This window comes from Fukomys damarensis, unplaced genomic scaffold (assembly GCF_012274545.1).
Source record: "Fukomys damarensis isolate Sample0158 unplaced genomic scaffold, DMR_v1.0_HiC HiC_scaffold_30, whole genome shotgun sequence".
Classification (NCBI taxonomy): Eukaryota; Metazoa; Chordata; class Mammalia; order Rodentia; family Bathyergidae; genus Fukomys; species Fukomys damarensis.
The window spans coordinates 25,758,775-25,772,910 of record NW_022900942.1 but is presented as its reverse complement, the minus strand read 5'-3'; the positions used below and the strand labels follow the sequence as shown (position 1 = coordinate 25,772,910).

The following is a 14,136-nucleotide window of genomic DNA, read 5'->3' as shown; positions in this document are numbered from 1 at the left end:
GATAGGATTGTGGTCAATCCTAAAAAGACCATAAAAAGAGAGATCTCTTAAAAACAGTAAGGGACTATGAGAAATCAATCTAACAACTCTTAGATGATGCAAAGAAGAAGAACATTAGACTAATAGGAATCCATAAAGTATCAGGACAAAGTACAAATGACATAAAAAAGCTGTTCACAGGGTTAATGACAGAAAGCCTCCCAAACAGAGGGGAAGAATTTCATATACAGATAAGTGAAGCATACAGGATTCCAACTAGCCATGATAAAAAAAATCTACACCTAGACATATAATAATCTTCTGTTGGAAACTCAACAGAAGAGCAAAATACTACAAGCAGTTAGAGAAAAGAAACAAATCACATGCAAAGGAAAGCCCATCAGAATCACAGCAGAATTTTCAACACAAACCCTCAATTCAAGCAAAGCCTGGAGTCCTAAAAGTCCTAAAAGAAAGCAACCTCCAACCTAGACTGATGTATCCTGCAAAACTATCTTTCAAAATTGATGGGGAAATAAGATACTTTCATGACAAAGAACACCTGAGAAATTTCATGAACAACAAACTGGCACTTCAAACATTTCTAAACAATATCCCAGAAAAGAAGATGAAGACCACCACTCCATAAAGGCCAACAGAGGAAATACACCAGGCAAGGCAAGAAATTAGAAGGAGGGGGGTGGAATAACCCCCCTTTTGGAAGAACCAACAACATGAAAATAATATGACAGTGAAAAGCCAACACATAACAGTTACAACCATCAATGTTAATGGCCTCAATTCACCAATCAAAAGAAACAGGCTGGCAGAATGGATTAAAAAGCAAAATCCAGCACTATGCTACCCATTTAATCTACAAAGAAATTCATAGGCTGAGAGTAAAAGGATGGAAAACAGTTCTCCATGGAACAGGAGTCCAGAACAAAGTGAGGGTAGCTATCTTACTTGAAGACAGAATAGATTTCAAACCAACACCAATTAAGAGAGACAAAGAAGGCCACTACATCCTTGTAAAGGGAACAATACAAGAGGAAGAAATGACAATCATAAATATATATGCACTGAATACTAATGTCCCCAGCTATACAAAACAAATATTAATGGATATGAAAAATGAAATAAGCACTAATACAATTATAGTAGGGGACCTCAATATTCCACTGATACAAATAGATCATCCAGACAAAAACTCAACAATGAAATAACAGAACTGAACCAAGTCTTAGAACAAACAGACTTAGCAGATGTCAACAGAGTGTTCCACCCCACAAAATCAGAATATACATTCTTCTTGGCTGCACATGGGTTGTTCTCCAAAATAAACCACATGCTAGCTCACAGAACATGCCTAAGTAAATACAAAGGAATTGAAGTTATCCCCTGTATATATATTATCCACCATAGTGCAATTAAACTAAAGATAAAAAAAACAAAAACAAACTAGAGATCAATAGCTTAAGAAACTGCAAGAACTTCCCGAACACATGGAAATTAAATAACACCCTGCTGAACAACTGCTGGGTCACAGAGGAAATTAAAGAAGAAGTTAGACAGTTTCTAGAATTAAATGATAATGCTAATACAACATACAGGAATGTAGGCTGGGCGTGGTGGTGCATGCCTGTAATCCTAGCACTCGGGAGGCTGAGGCAGGAGGATTACTGTGTGTTTGAGACCAGCCTGGGCTACACAGTGAGTGTCATGTCAGTATCAACTACATAGTGAGACCCTGTCTCAAAAAAAAAAAACCAAAAACAAAAACAAAAACCAAATAACATACAGGAATGTATGGGACACAATGAAAGCAGTTCTGTGAGGGAAATTCATAGCAATAAAGCCCATGCTAGGAAAACAGAGTGAGCTCAAATAAACAACCTAATTCTTAGCAGAACACACTGAACTTCATTTCATTGTCAAGAATTTGAATGAGTTGTTTCCTGGATGGAAGATGACCAGATTTCAGTTTAGACTACACAGGCACATCATTTAAAGTTACCTCAAATACACTTTTTGACATACACTGGTTTTCAATCATATTGCTCTAGAATCAAACCATCACACATTCATTGACCTTATTTTCTTGACCCCACTGCCAGATGTTCAGAGCTTGCATGCCAAAGAAAGCAAAAAGATCCTTGCCTATTAATACTAGTTTGAAGATTGACAGGAAAGAGGCTATGTGTCCATAAACTGGTTGTGGGAAGCAATTCTCTTCTTCAATTCGCATGTCTGGGAACTGCTGGCTAATAACCCTCAGATACTCCTCAAACACCCACCTATAACCTCAGGAAACACCAATCTGGAACTTGAGCAGCAGCCCTGTGCCGTACTACATCTTCAATCTCTTGGTGAGCACACCACCCAGATTCCCAATGTCTCACCCTGGACCACTGCTGATGCTGCCACCAGAGGCAGCAGCAGAAACCTCTTCTTAACTGAGACAGCCACTTGGGCTGCCTTCTCACTGAGACTGCAGCCAGCTCAATAGCCTCCTTCTACACAAATAATAGACTCACTGAGAGAGAAACTAGGGAAACTATTCCTTTCACAATAGCATAAAAAAATGAACTATCTAGGAATCAATCTAATGAAGGAGACAGAAGACCTCTACGCTGAAAATTACAGCACTCTGAAAAAAAGAGATAGAAGAGGATATAAGAAGATGGAAAGACATCCCTTGCCCCTGGGTAGGAAGAATCAACATAGTGAAAATGGACATACTTCCAAAACTTCTATACAGATTCAATGCAATCCCAATTGAAATTCCAACAGTATATGTGACAGAACTAGAGAAAATAATCCAAAAATTCCTTTGGAACCACAGGAGGCCTAGAATAGCAAAAACTAATTTAGGTGAGAGAGACATGCCAGGGGGTATCACAATCCCCAACTTGAAAGTGTACTACAAAGCTATTGTGATAAAAACAGCATGGTACTGGCAAAGAAAAAGACCTGAGGATCAGTGGAATAGATTGGAGGATACAGAAACAACTCCAGGTGTACTCAGTTACCTCATCCATGACAAAGGAGCCAACCATCCTCACTGGAGGAAGAATAGCCTCTTTAATCAATTGTGTTGGAAAAACTCTCAACCAAAGGTTAAAACTAGATCCCTATCTTTCACTATGCACTAAACTAAAATCCAAGTGAATTAAAGATCTAGATATCAAAACAGAAACACTAAACTTACTCGAAAGTAAATTAGGTAGAACTCTTGAAGACATTGGCATGGGAGAAGACTTTAGGAACAAATCTTCAGCAGCAAGAGAACTTGCACAAAGAATTAATAACCAGGATCTCATTGTATTAAAAAGTTTTTGCAGTGCAAGAGAAATAATCAGTAGAGCTAAGAGACAACATGGTCAACATACCATGTGGGAAAAATTTTTTACCAGCTACTCCTCAGACAAAGGACTGTTACCTAGAATGTATAAAGAACTAAAAAAAAAAAAAAAAAAAAAAAAAAAAAGACCTGATTAAAAAATGGGCATCTAGAATGAACATATATTTTTCAGATAAAGAAGTAAAAGCAGCAAATAAATATATGAAAAAATGTTTAATATCACTGGTCATTTGAGAGATGCAGATGAAAAAAACACTGAGATTCCACCTTACCCCAGAAAGAATGGCTGCAATCAAGAAATCAACCAAGAAGAAGTGCTGGTGGGGCTGTTGGTAGAAAGAAACCCTTCTCCATTGTTGGTGGGAGTGTAGACTGGTGCAACCACTGTGGAAATCAGTATGGAGATACCTCAAAGAACTAGGATTAGAGGTCCCATTGACTCAGCTATCCCTCTACTGGGTATCTTCCCAAAAGAATTAAAAGAATTATACCACAGTGATATATGCTCACCCATATTTATAGTGACACTGTTCATAATAGCTAAAACTTAGAATCAACCCAAATGCCCATCAACTGGAGACTGGATAAAGAAGATGTGGTTTTTCTATAAAATGGTGTACTACTCAGCCATAAAGAATGATAAACTAGAAATATTGATAGCTAAATGGATGAACATTGAGGTTATACTCTTAAGTGAAATAAATAGGACACACTTGAGTAAATACCAAATAGTTTCTCTGGTAGTGTAAATAAGGTTCAAATAGCATAATTGAGAGTGTGAAATAGGAAAAAAATGGCTAAAGAGAAAGTGGCAAGGGGAGCAGAAAGGAAATAAGGGAAAAGAAAAAATGAAAAAATGGAAACAAAGTCTTTGTTAATAGGGAAGGGTGAAGGGGGTGAAGGGAGGGCAGGAGTATGGGGAAAAACAAGAACCAAGATATATTATGTAAAGGTACAAGATCCCAACAGATAAATGCAACTGTATTGTTTGCTTTAAATATACCAATAATCTTAATGAAAAAAAATTGCTCTATGGCCATCTCTTTACAGAGCTGCACAAATAGACATGTGTTTAGGGTATGTCCTTTACTGTGTTTTATAATTTTAATCAATCCTACAAAACATTGTTAAGCTCAGTTGACATTTTTCAGCTAGGCAGCAGTTTTCCTTTGGTGACACAGTGTAGCCTCACATTCAGAAGCAATCTTTTTGACTTAATGTAATGAAACCCGAAAACTATTGTCTTAGTTACTTTTCTCATTGCTGGGACAAAATATCTAACACCCAAAGTTAAAAGAGGAAAGGTATTTATTGTAGCTCATGGTTTTTGGAGATTTCATTCCATAGTCAGCTTGCTGCAAGTCAGGGTGGCATGGCAGAGGGGCATTGCAAAGGAGAAACAGTCCACGGCAGGACACAATGAAGCATCACATAATGAAACAGCAGAAGAAGCAGCAGCAAGCCTGCCTCTCCTTTTTATCCCATCCAGGCTACACACACCTTTTGATTGATGCCACTCATACTGAAGGTGGGACACCCTTCATTCTAACATCAAATCATTAATCCACATTCACACTCCCTAATCCAGCCATCTAGTCAGGGTAGCCACTTCATCTGTGCATATAACAACACAAACCAAGCGATTCAGTTTTCCTTTTTTAAAATCAATTTTATTGGTATATTTATTGTATACAATACAATACAATACAATGACATTCATTGTTGAAAATTTGTACCTTTACATAATCAATCATGATTCTTAATTTTTTTCCCATTCCCCTGCCCTCCCTCCAACCCCTCCCTACCTCCCTATCTACAAACACTTTGTTTTCATTTTCTCATGTTAATTCCATTCCCTTCTTTCCTTTCCCCTACCCGTGCAATTTCCCCTTCCCCTATAAAAAATGAGAAATTAGAGACATTTGTAGCTAAATGGATGCATATTGAGGTGATACTCTTAAGTGATGTAAATAGGACGCACATGTGTAAATACTGAATACTTTCTCTAGTGTGAGAAACTGAAAGTGTAAATAAGGACTAAAAGGTATAATAGATAATATGAAGTAGGAAGAAAAGGGATAATTCAGTTTTCCTGATGTGTAATCGTTCAAAGATTTGAAAGTTTTGCAGTTGTGGTGTTGGTTGACAACACAAGTGCACATGACATACCCTCCCTCATGCACATGTTCCTGAAAATATATGTTGCACAAAAAAAAAAGCACCAGGAATTTGTTTCATGGAAGATTTTTCTTCCCATGCACTGGTGGGTGGGAGGATGGTTTCAGAATGAGTCAGAGGGGCTCAAACCTAAATCTGTCATATGCGTAGTTCACAGTAGGGTTCATATTCCATTAGAATCTAATGCTAACCTAAAAGGTTAGGACTTTTTTTTTTTTTTAGTACTGGGGATTGAACTTGGGTCCTTGTGCTTGCAAGGCAGGCAGAACCGCTGAGCTAAATCCCCTGCCCTAGGACTTTTAAATATATTTCAATCTTAACATTTTCTATTCTTTCTTAAGAACAAGTGAATATTTAAAAAAGGAAGTCCTTAGTGCTTTGTGTGAAAACCATTTTTTTACCAGTCTTGCTGAAAGCCACAAATCTATTTACTTTGTGGTTGCTGATAGAATATACAGCTTCTGGTTTGAAGATTGTGAGTTTCTTTCATAGTTCATTCATTGACTCATTTAATCAGCATTAAGGAGTGCCTACTGAGCATTGAATCTGCAGATGTAGAAATTCATAAAATTCGATCTCTACGGCCTACTAGTGGCAAGAGATATGGACCAGTCACCTGGAAAACAGCGTTACTAGTTCTAAAATAAAACACATGGGAGAGCCAGAGAGATCCAAGCAAGGCCTCATGATAGGATAGAAAGGAATGTGTTTGCAGTTTAAATTATGCTTCTTTGTTATTCACCAACTTAGATACCATGACTCTAACATCTGTTGGTTAGAAAAAGGTTTACCTCTACTTTTAAAACTCAAAATCATCAAATATAAAAATCATGTTTTATTTAATAGTTCCCAAATTCCTAAGTGCTTTCCTCATTGCTGCTGTTAGCTCAGGTAAAGTCTGTTGGGATTATGAGCTGTAGAGTTTAGAGTCCTGATGTGTAGGATGCTCTCCAGATTGCTGTACAGAGACTATCTGAGGGCAGGACCCAGACATCTGGAGTTTTTAAGCTCTTCAAGCAATTCCTATCTGCTGCCAAATGGCTGCTCCAAATCAGTGGCTCTAAATCTAGCTTGTTGCAAAAGTTACCAGAGGGCTTTCAAAGCACAGATGCTGGGCTCCAGTCCCAGAGTTCTTGATTCATTGAGTCTGGGATAGCTGAAGAATTTTCATTTCCAACAAGTTTTCAGGTCAGGCTTAATGTGCTGAGGGCCACAGTGTGAGAACCACTGCTTTAACTGAAAACAATGAAAAGGAATGTTGGAGAAGAATAGTGGTTCTTATTTCCTCATTAAATCTGTCTACTCTGCATTTTGAAGAATGTAATTAGGAATCTCAGACTGGAGATGTCACTACAATATTTACTGCTTACCTTTAAAGACTTTCTTAGAATGACACAATCCATCTTTAGTATGGTCTGTACCATCTGGGAAAACATGTCACTTCCCAGAATTTCTTTCCCCCTTTCCTTTTTCTCCTTTTCTATTTCTTTCTTTCTTTGGAAAGGCTTGAAAGGAAGACTGATAAAATATCAAAGAACACCTAAAGGAATCAGTTGCACTTAATATGATTTTAATTCTGGAGAAAATTTGACATTTAAAAATAAGAGTTGCAAAAAGCAATTTAAAGTAATATAGGTATTTCTGATGAAACAGCTTTTGTAGTCAGTAGTAAGTCTGAAGAACTATTGTACAAGAACTAAGAGTAAGGTTGAAAGCCAATATTAAATATAACATACATAAAAATATGTCTGCACTGTGTCTGTTAACATCAGCAAGGAGGATCATGCCTGGAACTCCATTACCATGATTGTTTATAGGCAATCTAATACTACCTCTCCTATTTCTCTTTCAGTCCACCTTCTGTTTTAAAATTGATGCTTAGATATTCACAGTATCTCATCCTGAATACCTTTGAGAAGCTTTGTATGTCACCAAAGGATTACTCTTGTCACTATCCATGCTTAACACACATGATTTATAAGAAAGTTCTTTTTTTTTGATACCAGTGATCAAACTTGGGACCTTGCACTTCTGAGGCAGGTAGCAGAACCACTGAGCCAAATCCATGGCCCAAATACACATGATTTAATAAATGAAAATTTCCTCAATGGCTGTAGAATCCCAGGAAGCAAATCACTATCAAGGAATTACAGACACTGAGGGTGTTGGATTTCAATCAACAAAATATTTTAAGAAGGAAGTCAGTTGGGCAGTAAGATGGGGAGCTAGCTGGCCAGTGTCTACTGAATTTTGAATCCACATCCTCTGAAAAACCAATAGGTTTTGAAAATGCTAGTTTCCCTTTCTTTATAAAAAGGACCTAATTTTTTTAAAGAGCAAAATTTAGAGGGAGATATGGAGATTTTTATATACCCCACACAGGCATGCCCTCTTCCATTCTTAACATTCCCCTTGAAATAGTATACTCCTTATAATCTATGAACCTACACCTCATTATCCCTCAAAGTACATAGTTTGCATTAAGATTCACTCCTGGTGTTGCACATTCTCTGGGTTTGGAGAAGTGTATAATGATGTGTATATGATAATATCAGAGTATTTTCCCTGCCTTAAATGTCATCTATGCTCTGAGTATTTATTGCTCTTCACTGAAATTCCCGGCAACCACTAAACCTTACTGTTTCTGTATTTTACTTTTTCCAGAATGTCATATAGTTGTGAGCAGTTTATAGCTTTTTAGATTGGCTTCATTTGGTTTGTAATATGCTTTTAAGTTTCTTTCCTGTCTTTTCATTGCTCAGCATCTCATTTCCTTTTTATGCTGAATAACATTGCAGTGTCTAACTATACTTCCCTTTCATTTTGTAATTCCTGCCTGTAGTTATTTTATTTTTTAACTTCACTTTGTTCATTTATAAAACCCAAGAATATGGGAAAGCTTCTTGTTATAAGTGGTTTTGCTTTTATGACTAAAAGTTTATAAATGACCTGGAGTTTGTAGAAAGAAAACTTTTAATGAAGGAGGGAGCAAGATGGGGCAAGAAAACTGTGTTAGCACTGCCTTGGCAGCTTTGTAGCTCTGGCGAGTTAATGAATGTAAAATTTCACACATCCTGTCTCAGGGCTGTTATGACTACTAAATGGGAAAGCTGGGAGTGGTTTCTGCTGCAAGGTGGGTTCTCAAGGTGTAAATGCTGGATCATTCTGATTCCTGTAAGGGTTTATTGTTTTTTTATTATGTGTTTACTTAGAGCTTTTGGAGTGATATGCTTTGGAAATACAGAGATGTGTAAGGTAGTTCTTTCTTCAGGAGGATTTCATAGTATAAGAGAAAGGTAGAGACATAATCGGACATTTTTTTAATATTTATTGGTTCTACCTTAGAGGAAGTATACGGTAAAATGCTTTCCTGGGGAGAAATAACCCCAGGCACAAACTTTAGACAATGGGAAGAGCTACCTAAGAACTTTCCTTTTCTCAGGGATCTTCACTTAATGCTACTTGCTATCTAATGTCGGCATACATTTTTGTCTGTTTTAAAAAATTTGTTTGCAGTGTGAGAAACTGGATTCCCACTGGTCTGGATGGGGTGGGTTCATGGAAGAGTATTTTAAATAAATTGTTGAAGATATTTGAACTATTAACACTTTTCTCTGTGGAATTTCCTCCAAAATATATGAATCTAGGGAATTTTAGAAGTAGATCTTTGAGAGTGTGAGGCTCAGATAGATTTGGTACTAGTTCTCTGTAATCAGTAAAGGATGAATGTAATGTATACATTTCTCAGTTTTACCTCTCCAGTAAGAGCCCTTTACAGACATATTCTCCTGTAATTAATTAAACATCTTTTTAATGAGTAGATTCTTTTTTTTTTTTTTTTTTGAGGCAGGGTCTCAAGAGGCAGTTCAGGCTGGACTAGAACTCACTATGTAGCTTAGATTACCTCAACCTCCTGACAGTCCTCGTGCCTCAGCCTCCTGAGTGCTAGGATTACAGGCCTTTGCTACTATGCCTGACAATGAGTAAATTCTTGATAGATCTTGATAGATTGTAATAGTCATGAAGTGTCTATGCTGTGTTTTCATTGATGCCCGTGAAGGTTAAATACACCTTTCCTAACTTTAAGAGGATCATTAACCCTCTATACTGATTGAAATTTGTTGTAACATTAGTGAATACAGAGTCAGTAGGAAAGAATAAGTCCAACTATGATTTATTGAGCACCTGGTATATTCTATGCATTATTTGGTACCCTTGAAATATACTGTATTTGTGAACACCAGTAAAGCAATGAATCACAAAGATCCTTGCCTGAGGATCCTTGCCAAGGCAGGTTTAAGAAATAAATAATAAATATAAGTTATGTGATATTAATAGCTAAAGCTCATTTTTTTTACAAGGTGATAAGTGAAAATGATATGCTATAGAAGAAGGAAAGTAAAGGCCAGGGGTAGGAAGCTGGAAAGGGATGGGGTGACAAGCAAGTCAGAGTAAGTAGTTCTCATTGAGAAAGGGGTCTTTTAACAAAGACTTGAGGGTGAGAGAATTGACCATGACAAAGTCAGAACAGAGTGTTTCAGGCAGAAAGACTCAACTAGGTGCATTCTGCCAGAGTTCGGAAAGGCTGAGAGGTCAGGGTGACTGGGGAGCCATTTGAGGGAAAGTAAAAATAAGTGAGATTGGGAAATGGAATAAGGCAGAGAGATCCCATAGGGATTGAAAAAAATTAAAAACTTCTGACACAGTTTTCAACATTAAGTAAACAAATACTATTTGTAGTGTAATTTTCTATAACAAATACTTATAGTTTACCATTACAAGTCAACAGTTTTTAGAATTATTGAAAGGGATTTTTGAATGATGTAGGGAGGATCGTGGATTCTAGTAAACACTCAGAAGCTTTATTTTGTGATAAGATTTAGAATAAGAATTAGCTTAAATTAAAATTTGAGATAATTCCCATTTATATACCTTTAAACTTTCTTCCTTACCCAATTATATGTTGAATGCTAATCTCATGTTTGTATTATTAAAAGTATATGATGTGCATCAATATTTTCTTAAAGATTGTTATTAAGTGCTTGTTAACATAAACTTCAAATAAAATTTCACCATGGCTGAATTAAAATTTAAAGGGTTTTAGGAGGTTATTTTTATATTCCCTGACTTTTCTTTCATCAAACATGAAAGAAAAGATGAAAAAGACTTCAAAAGAAATGACCAGTCGGCCAGGGATTTAGCTCAGCGGTTCTGCTGCCTGCCTCACAAGCGCAAGGTCCTGAATTCAATCCCCAGTACCAAAAAAAAAAAAAAAAAAAAAAAAAAAAAAAAAGAAGGCACAAAATTAAACCCCAAAACAAAAAAAAAAAAAAAAAAAAAAAAAAAAGAAAAGCCCAGGAAATAGAAATCACCATTCCTGACATAAATAAGACCAAATGTGGCAGTCATAACAAGTACATAGAATACACAATTCTTTTAAAGAGACAGTGTGAGTTGGGCTGGCTTATAAATACTTATAAATGTAGATAAACTCAAAAGAATGTAATCACTACTGCTTAAAGCAAAAGTGCAAATCCAAAGAATAGTAAGGAACATTTGAACTCAAAGGGATTGGAGAGTGGATATTTACTGGCCAAACAGTAATTATAGGTGCATTTTAAGTAAAACAGCTAGGATTGCATGTTGGATATGAATCTCTGAGCTCAAAATGCTTTCCTGGCTTGTTGGGCTAGAAAAAGTCTCACCACGTTTCTGCAGCAGTGAAGGGAAATCCCTTACCCAGGGTTTGGATGGAGAAACTTGATCACTTCTTGGATGTAAGAATAAAAGTTTCCAATTTATAGGAGACCTCAGGATAATTGGTCTCTGATGAAGACTATTATGGCTTGTTTCTAGAAGTCCTCCTAAAGCCTCATGTGCTCATAGATGGGGCATTTGGAAGATGACTGGATTATGAGCGTGGGATACTGAATTAGGGTGTATGACGTTGGGATTAAGGGTGTGTGGTAAATAAATTGGTTTAGTATAATTCTGGATTTGGATAATGGAAGCCGCACCCTGGGTGTGGGTGGTACTAATCAATAGGCCTGTAGCTGGAATGGAATATAAAGGGGCAGAAAGAAGGAAGGCTGCTGCTTGCTGCCCTCCTGCCTGCTCTGCCATGGACTACTTTTCCTCAGTGATTCCCCTCTCCCATGCTACTTTGCCTTGGGGCCAGCCAACTATGTAATGGAACCTCTATGAACTGTGTGCCAAAATAAACCTTTCCTGCTTTAACTTGTGGGTGTTGGGTATTTTGTCTCAGCAACAGGAAAAGTAAGATAAGGGCAAACTCAGATTAAAAATTAAAAAAAAAAATCCTTCAACAATGTATGTGTCTATCAAAATTTTATATTGTATTTCATAAACATGTACTTATTAAAATACAAATACAAATAAAGTGAAGATATCATTTACAGTAGAGGTGGTGGAACACTTTCCTAGCCCTGGTTTTTGATTCTAAGCAATGAAAAACAAAAGAAGAACAAATTAGTCAATTCCATATTAACGAACAATTCCATAAGAATTTGGACAATTTAAAATTGACCACAAATTTTTAAAATCACAACAAGAGAAAACGATTTCAAGTGAAACAAAAGATAATGAAAAGAACAAGAGAAATTAGAAGAGTCCTAGAGATGAAAAATAGAGTCCCTGAAATTAAATACTCATTGAATGAGCTAATATTGAACTACATACAAAGATAGAATTTTGCACTGTGGATACATTTGAATAAGCTGTTCAAAACACAGAAGAGAGAGTGAAGGAACATATGAGCAGACACCAGGCATCGAGGGAAGACAGCACATATACCTTTGGGACTGAATGTTAGGCAGTGTTGGAGCATCAGTTGTCTTGGTGTGTCACACTAGCTTCCCAGTGCTGCTTAACAAAGCATCACTACTTCATTGGCTTACTTTTTCATAATTGTATCAACATCACCCTATCTTAATATTTTAATAAAAAAGTTTTTTTTTAGTACCAGGGATTGAACTCAGGACCTTGCACTCGCGAGGCAGGTGGAGGCACCGCTGAGCTAAATCCCAGCCCAGTACTTTAATAATTCTAAGATGATAATGTCAAAGCTCTAAATTTGTACTTCACACTTGCTTTGGCTATTCCAGGTCATTTCCGCTTCCATATAAAGTGTAGAATAATCTTATTTATTTCCATAAAACACTTGTTAGTTGATTGGGATGGCATTCATGGTACAGATAGATTTAAGGAAGAACTGATGTCTTAATGATAATAATTTCTTTTAATTGATACACCTGGTTATTTATTTAGACATTAACATTAACATTTCTCAGCAGTGTTTTCAGTATACTCTTACACATCTGATATTTTAGTATGGTATTGATTTTTATTTTATTATCCTTTGTGTTAATATATGGAAATATACAATATCAAGCTTGTATCTACCAACCTCGCAAATTCTCTTTTCAATTATAATAATTTTAATTCTTTGGCAGATTCTTTTTTAATTATGACAGTTTGATTTTATTGAGTGGTCTGAAGATCAATCTGTTTTACTGCTCTTATTTTGCCTATCAATAATAACATGATTAGTTATTTAAAAGCATGTTTACTCTTTATGTACTTATTTTTATGTCATTGCACTGTCAGAATCTCCTATATACTATGTTGATTCAAATTGGAGATGGTTCACATTTATGTGTTGTCCTTGACCTCAGGAAAGAAGCTTTCAGTGATTTTCTGTTATATCAGATGTTAGCAATGAGTTTTTTTTTCCCCACACAAAATCTTTATCAGAAAGAAATCCCCTTCTACACTTCACTTGCTGAGAATTATTTTTTCTTTTTTTTTCTTTTTATTGAGGTTATTGGTACAATCTAGGTATACAATACAATTACATTCATCATTGGGATTCTGTACCTTTACATAATAGGTCTTGATTCTCATTTTTCCCTTGTCCCTGCCCTCCCTTCACCCCTCCTCCCCTCCCCATTTACAAACACTTTATTTCCATTTTTTCAGTTTCTCATATTTTTTTCCTCTCCCTTATTACCTTTCCCCCACCCTTCCCACTTTCCTTACACCTTTAGCCATTTACTTCATATTTCACATTATTAATTGTCTCATTACAGGATCCTGTGTACTATTATAGTTTTTCACACCAAAGAAACTATTCAGTATTTCAGGTAAAGAAATCTCTATATGAACATTAAAAATAGGGAATCCTAAAATAAAACAAAAAAGGAAAGTAAAAGAGAAAAGGCAATGATGTAACATCAAAATAATCCTTAATTCTGGAGATGAAAATGGTCCCTGAACATATTTAAATTGCTTCTCACTCTCATAGTCTTATGTTATTCTTTTTTCATTATTTAGAGAATACTTTATTAGTTTCTGTAATCAAACCCATGTAGATATGACCTTACATATTTAGTACGATGTGTTACCCCTGTACACATGGAAAAAATAAAAATAAACTAACATTTCTAGACCAATATGGTTGTCCATTTCTATACAATGCCAAGTCAACAGAGTAAATTGGGATGACTTTTTCCAGAGTTGGCAGCACCGTTAAAGTGTCCCAAAATTTAATTTATATATATATATATATATATATATATGTGTGTGTGTGTGTGTGT

At 36.1% G+C, this 14,136-nt stretch overlaps 1 pseudogene; it reads right to left on the bottom strand.

Annotated features, from left to right (window-relative positions):
- Window positions 1–1,873: 1,873 nt before the first annotated feature.
- The window catches only part of LOC104847838, a 17,732-nt pseudogene continuing 5,469 nt past the window's right edge, over window positions 1,874–14,136 (bottom strand).